At 33.8% G+C, this 26,454-nt stretch overlaps 1 protein-coding gene and 1 non-coding gene across 2 annotated transcripts in view; both read right to left on the bottom strand.

The window, feature by feature from the left end:
• mam (neurogenic protein mastermind) overlaps window positions 1-26,454 on the bottom strand; it is a 237,604-nt gene that overhangs the window by 46,531 nt on the left and 164,619 nt on the right. The gene's annotated exons all lie outside the window — the stretch shown is intronic.
• On the bottom strand, window positions 24,265-24,336 carry TRNAT-GGU (transfer RNA threonine (anticodon GGU)). The gene has a single exon. It is a non-coding gene; the product is annotated as a tRNA-Thr (tRNA).

The following is a 26,454-nucleotide window of genomic DNA, read 5'->3' as shown; positions in this document are numbered from 1 at the left end:
TGCCCTGTTGAAAGACCACCATTCAGAATTGAAATGTTGCTTGAAATAGCTTTAGTAACCACACTTGTATATGTATCATCTACTTCCCCTCCCCAATACCTTCATCTTCATAACATACCTCAATATTGGGGATGCCATAGTCTTACTGGTTCCATGTGAGACGTAGTAACAGCTTGTTTATTTATTTATTTGGACATTCACAGTGTTGTAATTAGTCAATGTGCACAGTACATTTTACTACAAGTTATAAGTACTACTAAATATTAAATTATACATAGTTAATGTACCTATTACGTACGTCTTTAAAATATCTTGGTAATTTCGTCTACAATGAAAATTATTGTTCTTAGTCCTTACAAATGATGCAGGTAGAGAAATAACAACAAAACAAGAAGAATTTGTGTGGAGAACTGAAGACAATTTTTTTGAAATTCAATTATCCAATATTAATAAAAGTTTGAGATAAAAAGTGAAAATAGTTTTTAAATGATTTATCACTCCAACAAAATTTCATAAATTAGTTTTGTCATGAATTAAAAAAATATTTTGTTTTTTTATTTCTTTTTCGGTCGCCTGCAAAGTTAATTTTGTCGCGCTGTACTGGCGGGGACCCGAATACCGACACAATGCGAGAAACGGTGTCAATCAGAAAATGAAAAGTCGCGCTAACTATCCATAACTTATTGTAATGAATGCACATAATTTGCGCTGCGCGGGAGGCAACTGCTCGGGTACGAAAGGTCGCCCCGGTCTCGGTGGATCGGCCTGCTTGCTATACAAAATACACAATAACCGAGCTACAAACAAATTTATGTTTTATAAACAAATCATATATACAGGATGTGTATCAGCACCAAAGATATTATTCTAATATCTTTGATCAGCACGTACCCAGATATATTTTAACCAGCAACTTCTAAGCATTATTTTTTTTTTTAAATCAATTGAAAACCTATCACGCCTCGCCACTGGTCACAATGCCACACGTCGCAACGGATCACGTGTTATGTCTCTTCTGTACGGTGCCGTAGAACGAGACGGAGTGCGTTTAAAATAACCCGCTAGGCTGTATCTAGTGACGGAAAAACTTTTGTTGTTGTTTTGAATTGAATAAAAAAAACATGAGACAGCAAAATGACATCTGCATTTTTAAATCCAAATATGGTCAGAAATCAGTACTGATACACCCTGTATTACATGTATAAATATGTAGATGTGTAGTAGATAGCCTATTCCGCCTTGGTGAAAGACCGACATTCCAAATTGAAAATTTGCTTGAAGTGGCTTTAGCTGTGTTTGGTGACCAGATCTGAATAGCCAGATACTTCTCAACCTTCCTCTTCCTCGTCTCCTTAAACCGTTCAGCCTAACAACAAAACCCAATTAGGGATTCAACAGTCACACTGGCCGGACTGTAAAGCAAATTCAATAATATCGACAAATCGTAAAGATAATAATATATTTTGTGTAACATTTCATGCAAAAATTCTCAGAAAAGCATATTATCGTAGCCCCTTCAGTTTTTCTGCGAATTTTCAGGTAGATAAATCGGTAGTTGTTCGAAAAGATACGCATACCTACATTACCTACCGCTGATAACTACGTTATAACCTCTCCCTCAATCACATAAACGATGCATGTATCTGAAAGAGGGATTACAACCAAGGTCTCAGTGGCAGAATCATATTTTAGTTCAGCGCCCTTGAGGTGATTTTTCACAAAAACGGCGCTCTACAAATTATCCAATATTATTATTATTATTTATCTTTCGCATAAACGACGAAAGTATGAGAAAGAGAAGTCACAAACGCGCTCTCAGCGGCAGGACCATATTATGTGAGTATCCTTCATTCGCACAAACGAGGCATGAATCAGATGTTACAACGGACCTTTAAGTGGTAGAGCAATATTTGAATAGGAACTCCCAAAAAAATGGACTCTTCTAAAGAAAAATTCATTAATTACAGGTTCTTTACAGCATGGAAAGTTCAAGTTGTAAAACTTAACTTTAAAATGAAATTAAATGATGCAAAATAAAATTGCAAGTTAGAAACAATTCTGTATGTTGGAAATACAATACCATATTAGGTTCATGCCTTTCACAAACACATTTACTCCAATTGGAATTTTGAGTGCCTCTGCCACTCCATCCAGTTCCTGTGACGAGGTGTGGATGACCGGATATGGAGGTTTAGTTATAGAATTGTGACGGCTGAATCCTTTATTTGTTCCATTTACCTGAAGCGACGGTCAATTATTCCAATGACCCTATCGGGCGGATATCGACGACTTTAATTAAAAGTTATGGAGGAAATGAACAATAACATCAATGTTGTGTAGCTGGATTGTTGCAATAAAAAATATAAATATACCTAGTGTAGGTAAAATGAAATTACAAAAAAAAAACTAACTGACCTAAACGCTCCGACTCGCTCTGACGTCATCAGATACCGCCCGGTACACTTTTGTGAAGTGATTGAAATCCAATTGACAACAATGTGACGTCATTCGATACAAAATCCTAAGCACTAAGCACGCCCGGAAGATGTGAAAAATCGAAAATGATTTTTATTGAGGGAAGTGAAAATGAAAGTAAAGAAGTCCTTATATGGTTGATACAACAACAAATCTATTAACGTATACACATAGACATAATATATCACATATTAAAAATTCATCATCCTATAAAACACATCCATTGCCAATTTTAATGAGAATAGAAGCAAATATACCGCACAGAGATTTGGCGGCCGGGTAGAAACATCCGACGAGTTATGAAACTGGACGAATGAAACGTCGTTCCGTCTTGCCACGCTTACTACGCAAGAGGCGGTTTTTCCCCTCAGACGCGCCAAACGTTGTTTTACACCAAAAAGATTAAAAATAAATAAATAGAAAACAAAATGGTGATGCTACCGTGCTACCATTTTTATTACACCATGGGAATCCCTTTCAAATCCGTTGCATTTTATGTTACACATTTCTTAGTGAAAATCATTAATATTACTTCCATGTTTTTTCCGACAGGGGAATTCTATGTTTATTTTTCAAGCGAAGGTTCAAACATGAACTAAATCAATTATAAGGATAGGTTCTCATTATTTATTGTTTCAAAAATTAACATCACAATGGAGAGTTAAGCATTAAAAAGATAAATTAAAGTGGATACATAGTTAAATTATTTAATTATTTCTCGGGCAGCATAATAAATTCATGTTTACACAGGATGTCCGAAGTTTCCACACGCGCGCTGCATTTTTCCAATCGAACGCAGGAAACAGTCAAATCGCGCCGATGAATATTAATGACGGCAGTGTTGGTCGCACTATACACGGGCGGAGTAGTAATGGTGGTGGTAGAGGTTCATCCAAAGCAACTAACGCCCGGTATAACAAACAACCCGGGTTCATGATCACCATGTTTATGGAATACTAAAGGTGAGAACAATAATTATTATTATTGAATAATATATTAACCCAAAGTCCGCAGTAAAATCAATGTTGTTCGAAGCAGAACTTTCTGATGTACTCGTATATGATAATATAGGTACTTAAGGTTAGTAGTAGAGTAGACAAATGCGACGGATTAACACCCAACAATCGCGGGTTCAATCAAAACCTGTAAGGCCAGGACTCAATCGTGAATCAAGTTGGCCATATATTCATATAAGCGGTTAACATGAAAATTGTGCGTAGCCTTTGTGGTACAAAATTTAAAACTGGATTTTAGGCTAAAATACTCAACCAAACTGAATAACATATTTTTAAATCAAAAGGTGTATCAAATATTTGGAACGAATGTGTGCTTGCGTTTTAAGTAATAAAATGTGGGCCATTAAGGAATTCGATTTTTCATAATCTTAAAGGCAATTTTGGCAATTATTTGAGAGTTAATTACCTACCACGTAAGTGATAGTTAAGATAAAATAGCTCAAAAAAGTTATTTTATGGGCTTTAATTTAAACTCCAAATGACCAATTTACAAATTTGTCCTAAATAAATTAAAATTCCCTGTCAAAAAACTTTTCTTTGACGATGTTTACTTTTTAAATTTATATTTTATTATATTGAAAAAGTAGGTTGGGCAAGAATATTTTTTTAGTAATTTCTAATTATTATTAATAAAAAAAAATAAACTACAAAAAATATCAAAGTTGCCTCAATAATCATGGAAATCGTATTATTTAATGGCCTATATATCATAATTTAAAACACAAAGAAATAAATAGCACATATCCGTAGTTACGGAATATTTGCTTAAAATTTAGAATTAATAAATAATTATTCAGTTTGATTGGCTATTTTGACCTCTAATCCTAATTTAAGTTTTGTATGAATCGGCCGCGCAGCCGTTCCTTTTAAGAGGAAGCTACAAGCCAAAAATGTGTATATTCTTGGTATACCTTATATTGTAGTCAATAGGCATTAAAATCACTTGACAAACGGAGTCTAGAAACGTTTGTAAATAATTTTTTAAGAAAGCAAAAAAGTCAATTAAGCGAGACTGTACGGGACGGCACTGTAGTCGCCGGCCGCACAGACGATATAGCGGGAGTGGCCGGCTGGCCGCTTCGACGCCTTGGAAGAGAAGGTCGGGAAAAAGTAGGGAAAATGTTAAAAAAATGGAAAAAATGGGGAAAAATATGGGGAAAAGAAAAAATGGGGAAAAATGTGGTAAAAAATGGGGAAAAATTAGGAAAGGGAAAAATGTGGGGGAAAGGTATAAGGCAGGGGGGAGGAAGGTAGGGGGGAACCTGCGCCCTGACTAGGGACGCTTCGACTATTGTGAAAGTTTCTTCTTGATGAACACCAGGGAGCCGGGAGAAAGAAGAAGGCCAGGTTGAAGTGAAGGTCCAGGGCAGAAGAGGCTTGAAGAAGGCAGTCAGGGCAGTCCAGGAGAGATGTTGATCGTTCGATGGTTGCTGGCTCTCTGCCGAATTGCGCAAGTTTCCTGCCTTTTAAAGGACCAACGGGCTTAGCTCTCCCTTTGTTAGCGAGAAATTCCGAGAATTTATTTTGGGTTCCCGGAATTTTCACAGGGAAGAGCGCCGCTGTTACGCAACTCGGTTGGGGACGATTTTGACTAGGTCCCTGACTGTTTCTTCAATCCACTTTGCCCGGGTCATTTTTATTTAAATACATTTTGTGAGTTTGCACATATTAAAGAGAGAAAATATATTTGAAAGGCAGCTTTGCACAATATTCAAATTGTGCAAATTTACATATTAAAGAGAGAAAATACAGGGTGTATCGGCACTAACCCGACAAACTTTAACCAGCTATTCCTTAGCACATTTGGAGTAAAAAATGTTATGTGCACTTTGCTGTCCGGTAACGTTTTTTTTTAATAAAAAATTAATTAAACATATTTTCACCACATGTCACCACTGTTTTATCCTTTGTCAAAATTTGAAAGCAACATCGCAACTCTCGCGTGTTGCTGCGAACGAAGCCCGTATTACATAATCCAGTACCAGAAAAGAAATATTTTATTTAACAATAATGATTATTCACATTTTTCGTATGCGAATCACTGATTGTCTTCTTGTATTGTACACATCAGTTTTATTTTTGTATCTAAATTGTTTCACCTCTGGAATGCTTTGGTTTCACCTCTTACGCGTTTCACGTATTAAATAGTCTAATTTTGAAACTAAGAAACTAATTAGTAGATTTCCTGAATTTATAATCGAAGTCCAATAATTCTGAGCACTTTTAAAAACAATTTTCCTCACTTAGGTACTTATCAATAATAATAATTGGATTATTTGAACAGCGCCGTTGTTTTTTAAATCACCGTAAGTGCTCTGTCAAAATGTTACTTGCTAGGCTATCCTACAACGTATATTTTTTAATAAATTTAGTTATTTACAACTTCGCGGAATGTGATTTATGAATATTATTGCTTATGTTAAAAGCCTTCCAGAATTACCGGAATATAACGAGCAGCTTGACACACTTAAGTTTATTTCCACTAATTTGAAGGTACAAAGAATGTATAGTTTTAAAAACAATCCCGATGAATCAAAAAACGGTTCATATAAAACTGCTGCGCAACACACTGAGACAAAGGAAAGCACTCACAGAAACGTCATGACTGCATTGGATTGACCACCTGCAAATGAATGCTGCCAGATTGCTAATTTATTTAAACAATAATTATTAAATTTTATTTAAAATATCGCAATTTTTTTAAAAAATCGACAATAAATTACAACTATAATTTAAAAAAAATATTCTTAACCCCACGCTTTTTCGTAATTGATTAATTAATTCAGAATTTAAACGTTGCTTGAAATGACTAGCCGTATTTGGTGACCAGATCTGAATATCCAGGTTCAGAATTTAAACGTTGCTTGAAATGACTAGCCGTATTTGGTGACCAGATCTGAATATCCAGGTTTAGAATTTAAACGTTGCTTGAAATGACTAGCCGTATTTGGTGACCAGATCTGAATATCCAGGTTCAGAATTTAAACGTTGCTTGAAATGACTAGCCGTATTTGGTGACCAGATCTGAATATCCAGGTTTAGAATTTAAACGTTGCTTGAAATGACTAGCCGTATTTGGTGACCAGATCTGAATATCCAGGTTCAGAATTTAAACGTTGCTTGAAATGACTAGCCGTATTTGGTGACCAGATCTGAATATCCAGGTTTAGAATTTAAACGTTACTTGAAATGACTAGCCGTATTTGGTGACCAGATCTGAATATCCAGGTTCAGAATTTAAACGTTGCTTGAAATGACTAGCCGTATTTGGTGACCAGATCTGAATATCCAGGTACTTCCTCACCTTCCACTCCTTCCCTTAGCCATAAAACTTACCCCAATTCAACATAAAAATTGTTTAAATTATCGGATGTAATGAAATGCATAATAATTAGACCCCAAAATACTTAATTATTCAGGGAAATAAACCCCTGAGTCATCAGTTGGAAATACCAACGACATTAAGTGAAATTAACAATGCAATAATCCTATTATTGCATTGTTTAAAATTTCACTTAATTATTAGCATTAGCAAATAATATTGGGATTAGCAAATAATAATTTACGACAATTTACTCGGAAATCAATAAAGCCAGAATAATAAAAAAAGAAAGTTATCACTTACGTCGTCTGTAAGTGGCTTTACCAAAGTTTGATAATGCCGTCAGAAGGTGAAACAGCTGTCACGCGTAATAATAATTACAACTAGCAGAACTTGTTTATAAACACACTGTTTTTATAAATTTTTTAATAAGACTGTTAAAATAAAAAAAATCTCTAAATTGAAATGGAGTTCTACAAACTAAACTTAAAATCAAATAAATTTATTGCGAAGGTTCAAAGTACTGTACTGTAATATTATATTAAATAATTTTTACGTGTTTAATTATTGTTTAAAGTCAGATTAAAGCGATTAAAAAACCCACCTGGCAATTCTTATTCGAGTTTCGTTGTTTTTACGTATTGGCGCGCTTACAAGCATCAGTCGTCTCATTTTTAACCATTAATATTTAGTGTGTAGGAAAGAGAGAAGACGCTTTTCGACACACTTGTCGAAAAACTTGTTGAATGCCGACGGGCATACTCTTCTACAGATTTTATTAAATATTGATATGTAGGTAATATTGATGTGTAAATGAATGACATTGTGAGAATTTTACCAATAAATAATAAATGAAAATGCGGACATGTAGTTTATGTTAATTTTTTTATTGGAGCATTTGTTCGAAGTGACTACCATTATTTTCGATGCAAGCGTGTAGTCTTGTTATATTTTGATTATTTAAGTTTGCAGGATTTGCTTTAATTTCTGCAGCGGCTTCCATCACTCGTTCGAGCAGTTGCTCTCTTGAGGCTATTGGCTTAGCATACACTTTTTCCTTGAGAGCCCCCCACAGGTAGTAATCCAGGGGGGTCAGGTCGGGTGATCTTGGTGGCCAAGCAATGGCCGGACTTCCACGGCCTATCCAACGACCAGGAAACTCGACATCCAAGTAGTTCCGCACGGCAATCGAATAGTGTGGTGGGGCTCCATCGTGCTGGAACCACATTCTCCGTAGTAATTCGAGGTTCACATCTTCCAGAATCTCGCCCAGTTGCACTTGTAAGAACTCCAAATACATCGGTCCATTTAGTCTGGGAGGCAACTCGATTGGACCGAGTATTTGATTTCCCAGGATTCCTGCCCACATGTTGATGGAAAATCTGTCCTGGCTCGACGACTCCCGAACAAGCTTGGGGTTTTGTTCAGCCCAATGGTGCAAGTTGTGCACATTTAGCACTCCTGTTTTAGTGAACTGTGCTTCGTCGGTAAACAATATGTTTTTCATGAAGTCTGCATCTCTTATGACATTATGCAGCATTCTTCTGCAGTACACGACTCTGGAAAAGTGGTCATTCTCCATGAGGCCTTGGCAGCGCCTATAGTGAAAAGGTTTGAGCCCGTGCTTCTTCAGAACTCTCCATACCGCCATGTGTTCCCTGTGTCCTATCATCAGAGCGACCCGACGCACGGACAGCGTGGGGTCTTCGGTAATTAAGTTCAGGATTCTCTCCTCAACTGCCACAGGAACGATGTTGTGTCCTCCGCCGGCGCCTTCAATCCGTCCGATGCCACAGTCACGCAATTGTTGATACATCTGAAACAAAACAACAAATAACAACTGCTTTTATTATTCAGCTCAGTAATAATGTCAAATAAACAATCGCGGGCTTTTTCACTCATTTTATTTTTAAAGAACACTTATTTTAGGCACATATCAGAAAACTTACGTTTTCTCTTCATTTATTTCATTTTTTTATAGTAAAATGTATAACAAAGTGTTTTAAATTATAATTTTCTTAACTAGGTACGGTTGATATCTTGGATTCACAGGGGTGAAATTGAATTCAAGTAATTTAAATAATCCCATGGTGAGAAAGGGAGTGAATTCAATTGCAGTGAATGATGCATTTATTAGAGATTAAAATTAATTAACTTTTTAAAACGCCGTTTAGTGACCACTGAACACAAATCACCTAAAGTACAATTTACATTTTTAAAGTTGGTGGCCCCTTGTTATGTTTTTAATGTTCCCAGTTTAAATTTCAAAAGCGCTTTTTGGCATTATCAATGAATGTAAATAGTTTCAATAAACAATTGATAGGGTACAAACCTGGACAAAGGTAGCATGGTGTGGGACGCGTCTTCCAGGAAACCTCATGCGATACTCCCTTACGGCTGCTCGTGAATTTCCATTGCAAAATCCATAAACAAAAACAATATCTGCTTGCTCGGCAGGTGGATAATTGAGGGGCATATTTCAACAGTAAAAACTTAGATAACAAAACAAAAACGAAACTAGAAACTTGATGACATGCGAACTCCCAAAACAGCACTGACCACTGATACGAGACGGGGTGGCGGGAACCACACGGGACTTGAGACAGAATATGTGCGAAAGAGATGACAGTAGCGCGGCGTTGCCAATTATTTTACCCCTATACTGTGGGCAGTAGCGGAGTGTGGAAATTTTATTTATTTTTTGTTTTTAAAAGAAAAAAAATGTTACCGGACAGCAAAGTGTACATAACATTTTTTACTCCAAATGTGCTAAGGAATAGCTGGTTAAAGTTTGTCGGGTTAGTGCCGATACACCCTGTATATTTAAAAGGGAAGCTTTGCACAATATTCAATTTTGTACAAACGGCAAGTTTTGTAAAGGAAACTGCGTCTGCACAATTTCAAATTTCATGCAAATTTAAATATTAAAGGGAGTTGGTATCTAAAAGGGAAGATTTGCACAATATTCAATTTTGTGCAAACGGCAAGTTTTGTAAAGGAAACTGCGTCTGCACAATTTCAAGTTTCATGCAAATCTTCCATGTTTTGTACAAATTTATTATGATAGGTATTTTAATTTATAAGAGGGTGTTGGGGGGTCAAGCCTTTGTTTTTTGTCTATAATGATGACTACTTGACCCCGTGATTTTATTTATTAGTCAATTTTGTAGATAAGATTACAGATTTTTTATACAGATGCAGATAAGATTACAGATTTTTATACAAGTTTTTTGAGATGATTTTGTTGCATAAATTCGAATATGCGCAGAGGTGAGTTTGTAAAGGAACTGCCTCTGCGTAAATTCAGATTTATGCAAATTAATTTAAGTCGGTGGAGGTACGTCCGGTACAGAGACTGTCACAGATAATCTTAGCTATAATACTGTATTTTTTAAAGTTGTTTCCTTTACGCGTTCATACATTTCTATCGAAATATATTTTTTTTATAGTTAACATTTATATTTTTTTATTTTTAGTAATTTTTTTTATTTATATTCTACTCAAGCAAAACAATAGGAAAACCTTCAATTTATCTAAAGAATATTTTTTGGTATTCTTAATGGACACCAATTCGTTATAAAGATTAATCAAAATAGTGATTTAGCATTAAGCTTCGCCAACGTGATGATGGTTCAATCCTCTGCTAGCTAAAACTCCATCATTGCACAAGTAACAATTTCAGCACACTATGGAAAAGTAGGAATATTTCAAATTATTTTACTATTGTAAGTCTTCAAAAATTTTTCACAAATGAAAATTCCGGTGGCTTCAGACAGAAAAATTCTAATGAAATGTGACATGTATTTATTACTAATCCCTACGATACCTACTAATAACGCTACATATACATTATGCATTCCATATACAATCCGTCACCAGTCCACTCAGGCTGAGTATGCCATGTTTCCAGATAGCGTGTTTATAGAAACTACTGCTGAACTAGCAACAGTCCACCAGTGGATATAATAATCATTATGACTGTGGATATTGGCGTAAGACCGCGAGCATTGCATTGCATTACACTGCATTGCCGTTGCTATAGTTTCGAAATGGGAAAACGTTCCATTGTTCTGCTCCCATAAGAATAAATCCTCGAGAATGATAATAATTTGAAAAAAAATTAAGTATGAGAAACTGCATGCACGCCGCTGAAGGGAATTAATCGCACAGCGCCAACAATTGTATTATTCTTTATTCTAGATAAGTGTGCTGATATAATGAAACGATTTCACGAAAGAATAATGAATGAATCTATAAATAATTAGGCGAAAACAGGGGCGCCTCATCCTTACGTGTTATATGTGGAGCACAAGGGCGGCCGGGCTAAGGGGAGGCCAATTAAATTTGCCTTGATGCGGCTTGAATTATTTCTTCGCATTTCTAAAATGAAAACTTTGCTTTGGTTTTAGGAGAAGATTGGAAATTAGCGGAGTAAAACCATATATGATCGAAAAACTAATGTAAAGATTTGAAAATAATGCAAGCCCGATATAAGCGTGATTCAAAAAAGATATGCGAAAGAGAAGCGATTTATAATAAAATACGTTTTTCTTTAAGAGACGTTTATTATAAATTTGTCACAGGTAAAAAATGTAATAAAATCTTAATGAAGGTTCTTTTCAAGAGGTTGATACACTGTTGGCAGATTAACAAGGTTCCACCTGACACAGAATTTGTAAAACATTATTAACACTAAACAACCTCCCACGAAACCCGTTACAAATAGAGACAGAACCTTTTTATTCTAATTTCGAAAGCTTTAAATTTAGCGGAACAGTAAAGTTATCACAAAATCTAGATTAGGATGGCATTTTTTAACGCCCTCGGTACGGCCCTGGGGGCAACTTTTGGACTATCTGTGTACTGTTGTCGTTGTGTACGTCTGCGTGTTGTAGTTAACCGCCGAAACATGGAATTCACAAGTGAATTATTTAGTTGCAAACTTGTCGCTGAAAAACTGTTGGGGCTGAGCGATGCATTCACGAGCCACTGCGCACGGGTAGTACATTTCGACAATAATTAATCAACACGGCAATCATGTATGTGTAGTATGTTAAACGAACTGTCAACATCTTAATACAAAGTTGGCCCGAGGAAATAATACACTCAACGCAATCGGCTTACAAGAATCTAGCACCCCGCGTGATTGATACAAAAATCTCGTGTGATCCGATTTATTTTTAATGCAATTTGTTTGCGGCAGTGTATACAACTAAACATACGCTGAATGTTCTAAATAAGATTGGGTTTCAGTAGAAACCGTGTAGAATTATGTGCATTCATATCACATGAATAATTATTTTGAAATTATTCATTGCAGCGATCATACGGGCATATCGCTGATAAGTCCTTTGTAACCTCTCACTCTTTCTTATAAACGACGCGTGTAGCAAAAAGAGAGGGAACAACGGCGCTCTCGGTAACAGGACCAAGGAATGGTAAACAAACTGTCAACATCTTAATGCAAAATTAAACGTATTAAATCACAGTGCAAAAATCAGACACCTCGTGATTAATGGAAAGATCTCGTGTGAATGGATATAATTTTAATGCAATTTATTTCCGAGCCATTTTATTTATTTTCAATAATTTTATTTATTCACGTCATGAAGGCTGTTTATAATAATAAATATAAACTGAGTTTTCTAATATAAACTGAGTTTTCTAATATAAACTAAGTTTTCTAATTTAAACTAAAGTTTATGTTGCAAGTTTTTCACACCAAACTAGGATATCTATTTCAAACAAGTTTTCTAATTCAAACAAAGCTTTCTACTTCCAACTGAGTTGCTAATTCTGATAGGATTTAGATATACATAAATGCACTTCTGCGCCATGTTATCAGCCGAGTCGGTCTGTTTTCTAATTCAGTCTGGGTTTCAATAGAAACCGATGTGAATTATGTACATACATGAGTTGGTTGTAGAAGCAGGCGCTGATAGAACCTCGTTTTGTGATCAGACACTACTTATCCTTTCATACGTGACATAAATGATTGAATCATGTAAAAGTGGACTTCTTATATATGCGCATATGAATTATTTGGACTTATCACAATCTCATCGCGTATAACTTGCAGATATATGTACTAAAATGTAAATAAGCAATGATACGATTGTAACAACACTGATTTGAGCACTCCAGTCGCGGAGCAAACGATACACCAGGAGGCACTGATTTGTCGATATAGACTTCTTAGACTTCCAAACATTCAAATGCTTCAAACGGCTTCAAGACGGCTTCAAAGCCGTCAAAATTAGAGAAATCGTTTGAGTATTTAAAGGAAAAATAATTCGAACGGTGTGCTGCAACATCATGAAATTTGCACAGATTTTCAGCCTACAACTTCTAGCACCAAATATAATTTAAGATTTTTGAAATATCAACTTTACTGTTAAAAAATTAGACAAGACGCCACCTTTTTCAGTAGATAAAAATCCCCTTTTAATAATCTCAAACATTTTTATTTTATTGTTTTGTAATTATTTAAATGACTTAATTAAAACATAGAATAACTTACGCACATTATAAATTTGAGTTAATGTAATGTCGAAAAAAAAAGATTATATAACGTTTTTTTTCTTCTTTCTCTTTGTAATATTGTGTTTATGTTTGTACGTAATGAATACCTATGTTGCATTACTCAAATGTATAAATTGTTACCTCGATACAGGCTTACGTCCTAGTGAGATTGATTATTATTTAATTATCAACGTCCTTTTTAGGGGTTTTAACATAGGAATTCATAAAGATGTCCACTGACTCGGCTTGAGCGAAATGGCTGCGCGGCCTTTTTCATACGAAACATAAATTTGGATTTGAAGCCAAAATACCCAACCAAACTAAATCATTATTTTTTTTAATCAAACGGCATAACAAATATCTAGTACAAATATGTAGTATTTTATTTATTCGTGTTTTAAATTATAAAATATAAGCCATTAAAGAATTCAATTTTTCATGATTTTAAAGGCATTTTTTATGAGTTATTAAAATAATACAAATATAAAAAAATACAAATCTTGCACAACCTAACTATGAAAATATAATGAAGTATAAAATAATAACTAAAACGCCAATGAAAAACTCGTTTATTGGGTCGAAATTTTTTGTTCCAACGTAAATCGGTATTTTGTAAATTAAATTTAAGCCCATAAAAACGATTTTTCAATTAATAATTGTCATTAATTGATAAATAATTGGCAAGGTTGCATTCAAAATCGTGTAAAATCGATTTCTTTATGCCCCCGAATACTATTTATCCCGATTTATATCCAGTTTCTAGTTAACTCTTAAGTTTATAAGTTCCAAAAAAAAAAAATTTTTTGAAGATAATATCTATAGATACATTTGTTATGTCGAAACGTTAATTATTACGAAATTCCCTCGATGGAAAAAAAACGCTTAGTAAGCTCCGAAAATTATTAAAAACACGTTTTGTTCAGTTATTTATTATGTTATAGGCATGAAAAATTTCACAGTGTAAATACAAAGCATTTGTCGAGAATTTTTTATTCTATTTCACACTACCTCCCTCTATTAGTAGTACGTAAAAAAATTTGCATTATTTTGTCAGAAGAATTAAATGTATAAATGAATAAGGAAAAACTCAAAATAATAAGGGATCTTTCAAATTTATTAACCAAAGATACAAGGTCACACGATCCAATAATCTATCCTTTGACATCCTAGTAGGGAGGGCGGCTGGAGCTTTAACCCACCTGTTAACATTAACGGGTCCGCCCACGCCACGCGTGACGTAGGCGGCCAGTCGCTATGATTATTAATTTTATAATAATATCATTATGTACTTAAGTACACAGTAAGTTAGCTTCTTCGCAAACACCGTGGTAACAAGATTTACGTAATGGCAAACAGGGTTCGTGATTTCATTTTAAATCTTAATTTTCCTTTTAATCGGGTACCTTTGTACACTAGCCAACCAACTTTTAAAAATACTGAAAATTAACATGAAATAGTAAAAAGTTGCACAAACAGGTGTTTTTTTCCTATTTCTAAAACTTTGTGTCACAAAAACTTAATATCACATATTTTTCGTTACTTATCTCTAAACAATTTTCATCATTTTCATTCTCCTAGAAAGAAAATAATATTTTTCATAAGCCTTCAAGAATAATGTCTTAGTTAAGCAGAAAATATGTGTGCGATATTTTTAGAGCGGAAAATGCTCTCGAAAAGTGAACTCTGGCGACACGTAATTTGCATAGATTTTATTTAATGTTTGGAATGTCTAGGTTAAAAAGTGACGGTATTTCCAGGTACCGTTAAAAATGAAAAGAAATACAGTAAAAACTCGGTCCAAGTCATAATTCATTTTAAAAATAAAAAAATAAAAATAATTTTCAGTGACATTTCAGGGGGGAAATAAAATCGATTTACATAAGAGCAAAACAGAAATATCTAGAAAAATAAATAAAACACGAACGCACCGTACTGTTACGGCATATATTATTGAAAAGGCAAGGCTAACCACGTCAAACCTATGACGTAGCAGAAGCGGTGGGCGAAGGGTACAAGGATATACATATTACATGGAGTCGGGAAAGCGGAAGGTAGGCAGGTTGGGGCGCTGTGAGGGGGGGCGGTCTGACGTCACGTCCGGTGCGATAAGGCGGGAAGCGGTGCCGGCGCTCGCCAACAGATGGCGACAGTGTCGCTGTTTCGGAGGGAAATTCGCACGGTGATAACGTCCGCGTAATATTGCTCATTGGCAATGACGTTAATTATCCAATCGAATATTTCGCTTGATAACGATACAGTTATTGTACCACGTCATAAATACTAAACCATTATTATTATCTATTAACAAAACTTGATTAAAAAATAACGAATTAGGTACATTATTTGGTATAAATTTTTACAAAATTTGGTACTAAATCATTTATTAAATCTAACGTAACCTTACATTAAACATATGTAAAAACCACCTAAACTCACTTAAACATTCTCTCAGAATGGTGAAAGGACTATTCAGAATAAAAAATAACAGGAATAAATAAATACTATTTCGAGGTAGCATTTTAGGTTAACATTAAATAGCTATTGCAACTTGTGGCGTATTTTAGTTTTTATTAGCTAATACTAAAATTTTATGTTTGGCATAACCTACCTCACCAGACGAAACTGTATTGGATGCAGAAAATTAAAAAATGAATTAACAGGTTTTTTCTATGGATTACCTGTTATTCATATAAAACATTTTTATTTATTAATGTGACGATGAAAAATTCGCTAGACTTGGATGAGTTCAATGGTTAATGCATGACCTTTATTGATTATCCATTATTTAGTTGGGATTTTAAACTGACTTTAACTTTTTATTAGCCTTGTTTTGTCGGGTAAATTTGTATAATTTAAGCTCAAAGTACCTGAAGTTTCTTTTTTCTAAAAATATAAATTTGGTGTAATAAATTTGGGCCAAGATAACTTCCTTGGGGGACTCCGAAGAACTCCATTAGTTGCGTTGTTTAGTGACTAGATCTGAAAAGCTAGGTAATTCCAAACCTTCCTCATTGACCACACTCGCTTTCCAAACCTTCAACCTCACAATTGGGGATAAAAGTGGGGATTCAATCGTCCCACTATAGTAATTGTAGTACGTCTTATGCAGTAATCACGTTTTTTCTCCGGCATTTGTATAATAAAGTGCGTTATACTGCTAAAGTACATCGTAACTCGTTTGATACAACATTCAAGGCTGCGATATTGAACGAGAATAAACACATATAAGCATAATAATTTTATTATATAAAAACGTAAACGGGCAGATCGTGTAAATAATAACTCACAATTAGCTTTATTGTCAAAGTCACATAACAAACAAATTTTAATCAGCCAAGAAGAACAAGGCATAGGTACCTACTTGTTGATGAACAGCAATAAAACGTAATGTAAAAAGTCATTGCGCTAAATAAAGAACGGACAAAAATAGTTCTCGTTCTCACAACACACGCAATCTATTTCGGTCGTGTTATTTTTATACTAAAAATTAACCGTTAGCGAAGAGTTTCTGTGCAAAATTGATCACTCGAGATGGTAATATGATAATTCGTTTTAATAAAACCTTCATGAACACGTACAAATAATAAGTGAACTTTAACTTTAGCGCTAGAAACTTGGATGTGTTAGAATTGAACATAATTATTATCAGTCCATAAGGAATGGCAAGGTTTTGAACATTAAATACTTTATCGGACTGTTTATTTACCTCAATAATATGCATGTTAATTCATAAGAGGTAAAGGGGGAAAATGTGCTTTAGACAAAGACTGAGTAGTACCTACCTATCATAAATTAAATATATTTGTGAACAAATTGTTTGATATAATGGTGAATTTGACTTAATATTCTATGTGATATAAGGAACCCTGCTAAAGATATTTTTTATTTGAATTTTAGCGATATTTTTTTATGTTTTATTACGATTTATTAGAGTGAGTAAAGTAGTGGAATTGAGGTGGCTGGAAGGTGCGGAGGTGAACACAGCGCATTGCACAAAAATGCTAAATAAATTCTTTACTATCATTAGGACACAAGATTTTACTAAAAAAATACAATTGAGGTATTTATTTATTTATTTTGTAAGAAACAAACAGCTTTTATATAATATAAAATGATAGATATAAACATACAAGTTAACTGAAGTCAAGCCACAGAAGTTTCTTATGTTAAAGTGCATTAGAAATGAAGTTTTAGTATCTAGGTATAAGTCAGGTGAATACGTCATCAATGTGTAAGCAGCATGGTAACAATATGTAAGTTAGAGAAATACATGTCAAGAAATTAAGCAAATAACGAGATTTTGAAGTTCTGTGAAGGTTCTATTCAAGTTATGTTGTTGTATCATATCATCAGGCCAGTTGTTTCATAAAATTCAAATAATGACAAAACTAAAATATAACTTTCACAGAACTTGAAAATCACCTTTGCAATTTGATGAATTGTTCTAATTCTGTGAATCAACCCGTCCTTAATATTTAGATATTTCATTAATAAACAGTGTTAATCTCAAGTGCAATGTCATGTAGGTATGGTCCTGTATATTCTGCCTTTACACAATTTAAATGATATGTACATTTAAAGGCACCATCACGATCATTCGTCAAAGGGATTGTACATAGGTATTCAAGTTTAGTACCATTGAGCGAAGAACTAACTGATGTATGCAATATGCTAACCAAAAGTTTTATAATAGATTGTCTATGTTTAGTAATAAGATACAGGTACGACGCCTGTGAGGTGATTTTTACCAACGGCGCTTTAGAAATCATTCAAATATTGTTGGTGCCTTACCTCTGTGCCCTGTGGTCAGCAGAGATTATTTACAAAGCGCCTTTATCCAACCGCAGTTTTTCACAAGATTGTTGAATTATCAATAACCACCTGAAAACATACTAGTAATTTTTTTCTAACAGGCAATTGTTTAAACCATTTAACTCCAATATATTTAAAAAAATTATCGGACTGTGGTAGCGTTAAAGCACAGGACGTTATGCTACAATCATAAGTGTTAACCTTTCTAAATGTACTCGTAGGTATTTATTCTAAAGTGAATCCCATATTATTTTGGAAAAAAATTATAAAAAGTTAATTCATAATGAGTAGGTGCACGAACCACGAAAAAGTGTGAAATGATTAAATATAAATAAACACACTTAGTCAACGAGTAACATAGAGCATGTATAATTTGCATCCAAATGGTATCACTTTCGAAAACTGGCGATTAAATTGGAAGCCTCTAGTCATCACAAAAATAATCGAATGCCCAATAATTCATTTCTCATCATTTTTAAAGCAATATGCATTATGTTTGTATTAGTGCCTGTAGCAGCATTTATTTATTCAAATTTAAAAGTAATACGTCAGTTTCATAAAGAATGTTTCACATCAGACACTGTTAATCGCGCAAGTATCGAGAAATGTTAGTTACGCAAGTAAGATAACATTCTATTAGATTCCTACTACAAGGTCATGATCCGAGCTGAAGGGAATTTTGCAACATACGCAATGAAAACAATATATAATTTAATTAATAGGAGGTAGAAGCTATCTGTATGCGTACTAAGATACTGTAAACTTATTATACAATCGCTGCAATATAACATCATAATATGTCATGTATAATTCGCTTGAGAAAGAAACATTTTATGTATAACAAAGACCAATAAATCAAAATAATACGGATACTACGTCTACCTAGAATATAATCAGTTCCACGCAATGGAAAACGCAATTTCATCAGGCCAAAAGCTTATTAGTTCTGGAATATTGTGAAAATAATAAGGATACTACGTCTACCTAGAATATAATCAGTTCCACGCAATGGAAAACGCAATTTCATCAGGCCAAAAGCTTATTAGTTCTGGAATATTGTGAAAATAATAAGGATACTACGTCTACCTAGAATATAATCAGTTCCACGCAATGGAAAACGCAATTTCATCAGGCCAAAAGCTTATTAGTTCTGGAATATTGTGAAAATAATAAGGGTACTACGTCTACCTAGAATATAATCAGTTTCATCAGGCCAAAAGCTTATTAGTTCTGGAATATTGCGAAAATCGGAAAAAAATGTCACAGGTACAGAATTACAAACTTTTCTGTGCAGGCGGCCAAAACACTAACTAACGAACAGACTATTAAGTAATAGGGACATTCTGATAGAAATAACAAGCAGGTATGCAGTTTGTAAGTAGATCTGTATAAGATTCAACCTTTCTTTATAAGCAATTAGATGTAAGCAATTACATCGTTTAGTTGCAAAGCAAAAGTATTGGGTATTAGTTATTAAATTTTTACTTTTGATGCTGCCAATTTTTATTGGAATTCCATTTTAATGATTTATCAATACAATTTAAAAGTTTAATCAACTTTTTTAAATTTATGACCGTTAACGGTTTCAGGTACAATTTTTCCTCAAACCGTATCAAATTTAAAATTGTACCATTCTGAAGATGGCCGTGATAGGCTGAAATCGGTAACGGTCATAAATAAAAAAAATGGATAAAAGTTATTAAATATCTGGGATTATTTTATGCAAAGTATATATATATATATATATATATATATATAAATCCCGCTACCGATGTGGCGACCTTTCACTTCGCATCCTTTTGACTACCACCGCTTTTGGTAGGTTTAGAAACAAAAACGCTGTGAATGTTCACTTATATATAGTTATAGAATAAAGTGATCGTAACAGAATTTGCCATAAATCGTGTTTTAAGGGTATTCATATTTTTGCAAAGTACATACATTTTAGAGTCTTTTGGACACCCTCTCATATTGCTGCCCTTTTGGTAGCCGCATATATCTTACGAATATCACAGTACATTACGTTTTTAATAAGGCGTCCGTTCATTACGAACATTTAACGACTTCCGTATATTCCCGTATGCCATACGTTTATATTCCGATGCTTTCAGAATCCTTTTAATTTGGTCTTGATTTGGCACCGGTGTATATCCTATGTATATAACGATACGCTGTCATTGAAAAGACGAGTCCATACAAACAAAGGTTAATTTGACGACATAATACATTAATTTAATTTGCTTGTCTAGAATGATGCAAATTTAATTTTAAAAGAATAGCATTCCGAAAATTCAAAATGGTGGACGATTTTATGATACATTTTATATTAGAAATAACAGAAAATAACGTAATTATCTCCCTTCACGTCTGTCAAAATTAACTATCGATTTTGGCTTGTATTTTAACGAACCGCTTTGGCTCTAGCGTTATGTTTGTCACCAATAAGTATTCTGACTTAGTAGCTGCCTTTCTACGATGGACGACAATTGCGAAAAGGTTTATTTCTTAAAAGAAAGATAATCATTCTCGGATTTCGTAAAACCTATCACTATTTAAAAATCTCCTACTACCGTCATTATAAGCGGCAGATGTTGGTTGCTTATTCAGTGATGGAGGACTTAGCCAGCCAATGAAACCAGCCAGGCCTTGACTGGGTGGGAATAAATGGTATTAGCCAAATGAATTGAATTCACTGACAGTGAAACCGTAAGGTTGGTAGAAAAGTAATTATTTTTCTATGCTTAGAAACAACAACGAAATTTTGCCAAATTTCATAGTTAGCGGCGGTCATCTCAAGTCAGGTCTCCAGCGACAAAATGTTTTCAAAACATCCGACAAAAACAAAAAGATTGGGACAGGGCCTATATATCCATCTACTTAACATATAAAGATGTTTGGTTTGGCTTTTTATACAAATCTACAGTTTTATTCCGATGTTGATGAAATTTTGCATACTTGACGATAAGAATAAAATAAAAATTACTACCTACATCCGAATTCTAAAAATTGTGTGTAAAGCCCGGCTAATCTAATATAAATATGTTTCAAAATTTTATTTTAAAATCTGGGAACCCTTTTAAAATTAATAAAGGCAAGATAATCTCTCTATATATCTAAACAACACAAAATCCGCATTAGTAAACTAATCATTTTCTCAACTTGTTTGGCGAACAATAAACTTATCACCGTAAATAAACAAGTTATTGTTTAGATAGAACTGAGTTGGATAAAATTATCACGTAATGGTCATATTATTATTAATTTGATTGATCCCCCTTATATTTATTGGAATCGGTTTCGTCAAAGCTAACAACATCTGACATTAGCGCCCTACCAAATGTTTGTTGGGCGATTGCAATTTTTTCTGATTTTAGATAAAACGATTTCGTTCATTGATATTAGTAATTATCACGAATATTATGTACCTATTTTATGACTCTATTCTACCATTCTAACAAGAAAAAGAGTTGAGTTAGTAATTTCATAAACAATTGATTAAGTAAAGGGACCATCGTCCATATTACATCTACTGTCAATAATCATTTTTCTTTTCATTTAGGACATAATTTTTGTTTTAATTTCCGGCAAATAATCATATTATGATGGTCCGATGCTCTGAAAGGAACCCGCTTGCACAGCGCGGGTGTAAACTGTGCAACCTAAAGTTTAAGTTTAGACTTACGGATTTCAATACTTTTGTTTGTGTGAAAGCACTATGAAATAATACATGATTTTACTTCAATGACAAGCCATAGATTATTAAGATAAATTTAATGATTACATAAAATGAGTACTACAATAATATCCTGTTATTATCATATAACGTCATTCGATGTGAATTATGCTGACAAATAATAATATCTTTTGCATTTATTTTGAAAAAAAGTTATCCATCTGTTATATAGTTGGCCATCTTTCTAATATAATAATAATAATAATAATACCTGGATGACTTTTATAGCGCCGTTTTTGTGCAAAAACACCTCAAGGGCGCTGTAAAATATATTTATATCTGTCGCATGATTATTAGCTTTTCTTTAATTTTTTTGTGGTCTCGTGCTCAACAAATTGTTTTATTTATTTTATGTATAATAACACTTTTTCATGATAATATATGAAAATCACTGAGGATACGTGTTCAAAGAATAGCTGGAATGCTTATAATAATTTCTCTATCATCATAAATAACATGAATCTTCGTAGACTCTACCGGCTACCCAGATTTCAACTTGCCAATTAAAGAATATTGTACTATTATATCTATCTTTTACGTATCATATTTTATTTTTTATGTACTTTTTTTACACAGTTATTATTATATTATGTACTTTAAACTTGTCATACTACTTTGCACAACTTACCTATAAAAACGTACCTAAATTTGTAAAAGACTTTATTGTGTGGTATTTAAAAAAAACAACATAAGATGAAATAAATGATCTGTCTTTGAAAAAATATTAATGTCACGTGATATTTTAAGATATAATAAACGAATAATCCTGCCATAAGCTAGTTGTAATTTCAACAAGTCCTGGGGAAGGTTACTTGCTAATTCATCAGTTATGCTAATCCTGAAAATCCTCGAAGGGTGTCGTTGTAAGGATATGCCATAGTATCACCATACCATAGTTTCAGCGCCCATGAGGTGATTTTTCAAAATACGATGCTCTAAATATTATCCAATTATTATTATGCACTCAGTGTACACTGTTCACACTTAAGCACGTAGGAACTACCTACCTAGTAAAAAAAATATTTTGATTATTTGTAGAGTGTTTGTGAAAAACCACTTCAAGGGCCTAAGATATAACTTATTGCAGGAAAAAAATGTTTACTTTACTTAAACCCATTTTTTACATTGAGGCCCTGAGGAATATAATTTACTTCTGGGCCTGAACATGTCTTTTTGAGGAGAGGAAAGACTGTACATGGGTATTAAAGAGACCCATGATGCATGAGGGAGGAAAAACAGAGGCCGGCAAATCATTCCACAATTACTAAAATAATGTATTGATCAATAGATTAATCAGTAGATATATACACAATGCAATTTGCATACGTAAAATATTTCTCATGTAGAACAATAAACACATTAGGGAATACAGGTAGGTACCTGAACCAAGTTTTGAGGTTATTTAGAGTAATTAAATATATATACTGTTTTTACAATATTATTTAATAGAAAAATTCATATTGTCATGCTATGCTATGCTTGAAAATCTATTCTGCAGTTTGGTATCTTGAACAATTCGTGTCATGATGACGACTACCTACTGCTCAAGTTTTCAGGCACGTAAATGTCAAATAATTCCAAGAGTAATAGGCTATCAAATAGAGATACGCACTACTTTATTAAAACTAAGTATTGCAAGATATGTATGACGATTTTTTCAATTTTTTTCAATGTACCTACCTGCCCAGCTGCCTACCTACCTAATTAAAGTCAACTCTTTCTTCGGATATTTCCTTAACCTCATCTGTATGATTGGAGGTTGGCTGAGTGTTTTACACCCGCAGAGGGGAGGTTTTCCTTGAGCAGTTAGAGACAAGATTTTAAGTTCAAAGTGTCGCTTATGGGTGGATTCATTAAGTCTGAACTGTACGCGGCATTGCACATGCACAGTGCTGAAATCCCATACATGAATAGGTACAAAATTAAAAATGGAAACACAAATTGTCGCATAATTAAATAACACTCCAGCAGGTTTGGTGACTAGTGCATGGCGCTAATTAGCAAAGAACTATTTCTCAAAAATAATCTTAGGTAACTATGACAAGGTAATTAGACAATAGTAAAAGTTAGGTTGCTTAACCATTTATTTTACAAAATTCAGAGTTCGAGCATCAGTGTACTTATATTAATATTTGTTTTTTGTATTTAGTTTTTGAGTATGGAGGCTACTAACAAAGAATACCCATATTATTAACTAAGACTACCAAAACATTAACCAAGATTAACTTAGATAAACCAAGATAAACTAAGATTAATCAAGTTTAACCGATAATAACCATGATTAAAGAAGATTTTTGTAAACCTCTCGGTTACAAATTATTATAAGCAATATTATTGTAAGAGAAAAAACTTACAAATTGAAAAAGCTCCCGAGAAAAAATACATGTCACCAATGGGACTCGAACCCACGGCCTTCTGATTACCGGTCGGCAGCTCTACCACTGAACTATGGCGGCTTATTTAATACCCACCAAATTAGTCAATTAATCAAGACATATATCTCGGCGCCCTTAAGTGGGAGAATTAAGCACTTATAATTCCTTTACCTACAAAAATGAAGTTGGTTTTTTCAGGTAAGAAAAAAATTAATAAGCAATAATTTTGCTTGCAGAACACTAAGTACACATTGACTAATTTGGCGGGTATTAAATAAGCCGCCATAGCTCAGAAGTAGAGCTGCTGACCGGTAATCAGAAGGCCGTGGGTTCGAGTCCCATTGGCAGCAAGTCACTTTATAGGTGACGTTTCGATAGATAATTTTGCCTTAACTCACTTACGGTAAAAAAAACTTCCAAGTGTAACCGCAGCCTTACAATAATTATTGCTTATAATAATTTGCAATCCTTTGTGCTATGCATAAACCTTACCTTATAAACATTAAGTTAGGTCAAAAGAAAATTAATAACCTCTCTGTTTGCTGTGTTATTTTAATTTTTGTTTGTTGTATTTGTTTATCTAATATAGTTTTATTTTTATTATTACTAACTTTACTTTGTTTTAAAACTTTCTGTGATGTTAATATTGTACTACCTACATGTAAAACCCCTCAGGACGCTTGTACACCCACTTCCAGTTATATTATTTTGTTCTTCTACTTTTTACGTCTATTAGAACATTTTTTAATTGAATACCACACAAGAGTCTCAATCGCTCCCGTCTGGAGTCAGTGAGACTATGGCCTATCCCCAATTGGGGAATGTTGTGAGACTGAAGGTAGGTGAGGGGAATGAGACGAGGAAGAGGAAGGTGGGGAAGTACCAGGATATTCAGTTCTGGTCACCAAACACAGCTAAAGCCATTCCAAGCTAGCTTAACACACTTTAATCGGGAAGGGTAGTTCTTCCCGTTCGCGTTCGGTCGATTGATGCTTAACGTCGGAAGTGTATTTCTACCTTCTGCGCCCGCCTCATTTCAATGGCAGAAAAGAAGAAATTATCCGATGTTTTTAAATGAATATTATAAACCAATCTCTCTGTAAAGGTTCCAACTATACGTACGTAATTATCAAATTGTAATGCAAGTCTTTTTTTAGTATTTATCTTGGAGTCTTTTGTGTACATCGATATTTCAACTAAAATGACCTATATTATTAACACCTGACACTTGATAGGTATTGCGTTTGAAGTACAATGAAATAAGTAATTTAGATAACATATTCTGTTATTATAATAGTTCAATTCCTGGAACGAGAGTTTTTATGTCCCTGGAACTCGAAACAAATCTCTCTATCTCGGTTCCGCACCCACTCAACTACCGAGTGTCTGGCGCATCTAACAAAAGCAGGTATCGGCGAACACAGTAAGGCGGACCATAATAAATATTTACAAGTGCATGGCAGTTTTTAAAAAGCAAATTGTCCTACGGTTGTGTTCCGAGGAGATTATTTTAAATTTCATTTTAAAAAATAACCAATATTATTAGCATGTTCCGATGGTTTTTTGGGTGGCAATTGCACACGTGGTATTTGAATGGGTAATAATGTGTTACTCTGACGATACTAGTGATGTGGCAATTGTTTTTGTTTTTATAATGATTTGGGCTTGGTGAAAATATAATAATTTGTAATTTTATAAAATTGAAACCTAGTTTATACTTTAAAAATTGAACCCTAATGACCCAACAATGATTTTGTTTTCGATTTATTAAGTTGCATTAGAAATAATACTTGGTTTTCGGCTAGAAAATTTATAGCTTGGGTATGCTGAGTTAGTATGTAGAAAATTTTATTAAAATATTTCCATTATTTTCGAAGATATAGCGATTTAAAACAAATTAAAGAAATTCGCACGGGACCTTTATTTTCGCCCATTTTCAGCGGTCTGCCGGCGAAAAAATAACCCGATCAAAGTGTGTTAATAAAACACCAAAACATCATACAAATAAGAATACTGAAGGGGTAAATAAAATCATATAAATAAGTTGCCTTCGTGTGGCGTAGCTGAAATTTTATAAGTACTTGAACCCAGTTGAAATTTTATAAGTACTGAAACAGCCGTCACAATAATAAATACAAAAATATTTGCAAAACTCAGTTAGGTATCTGTTTTTTCCGGAATGCGACAATTCCTATTCCA

The sequence above is a fragment of the Hesperophylax consimilis genome, chromosome 5 (assembly GCF_061612785.1).
Source record: "Hesperophylax consimilis isolate HC1 chromosome 5, BYU_Hcon_1.0, whole genome shotgun sequence".
NCBI lineage: Eukaryota > Metazoa > Arthropoda > Insecta > Trichoptera > Limnephilidae > Hesperophylax > Hesperophylax consimilis.
Note: the sequence above shows the minus strand (reverse complement) of the source record. Positions and strands in the feature narration are given on the sequence as shown.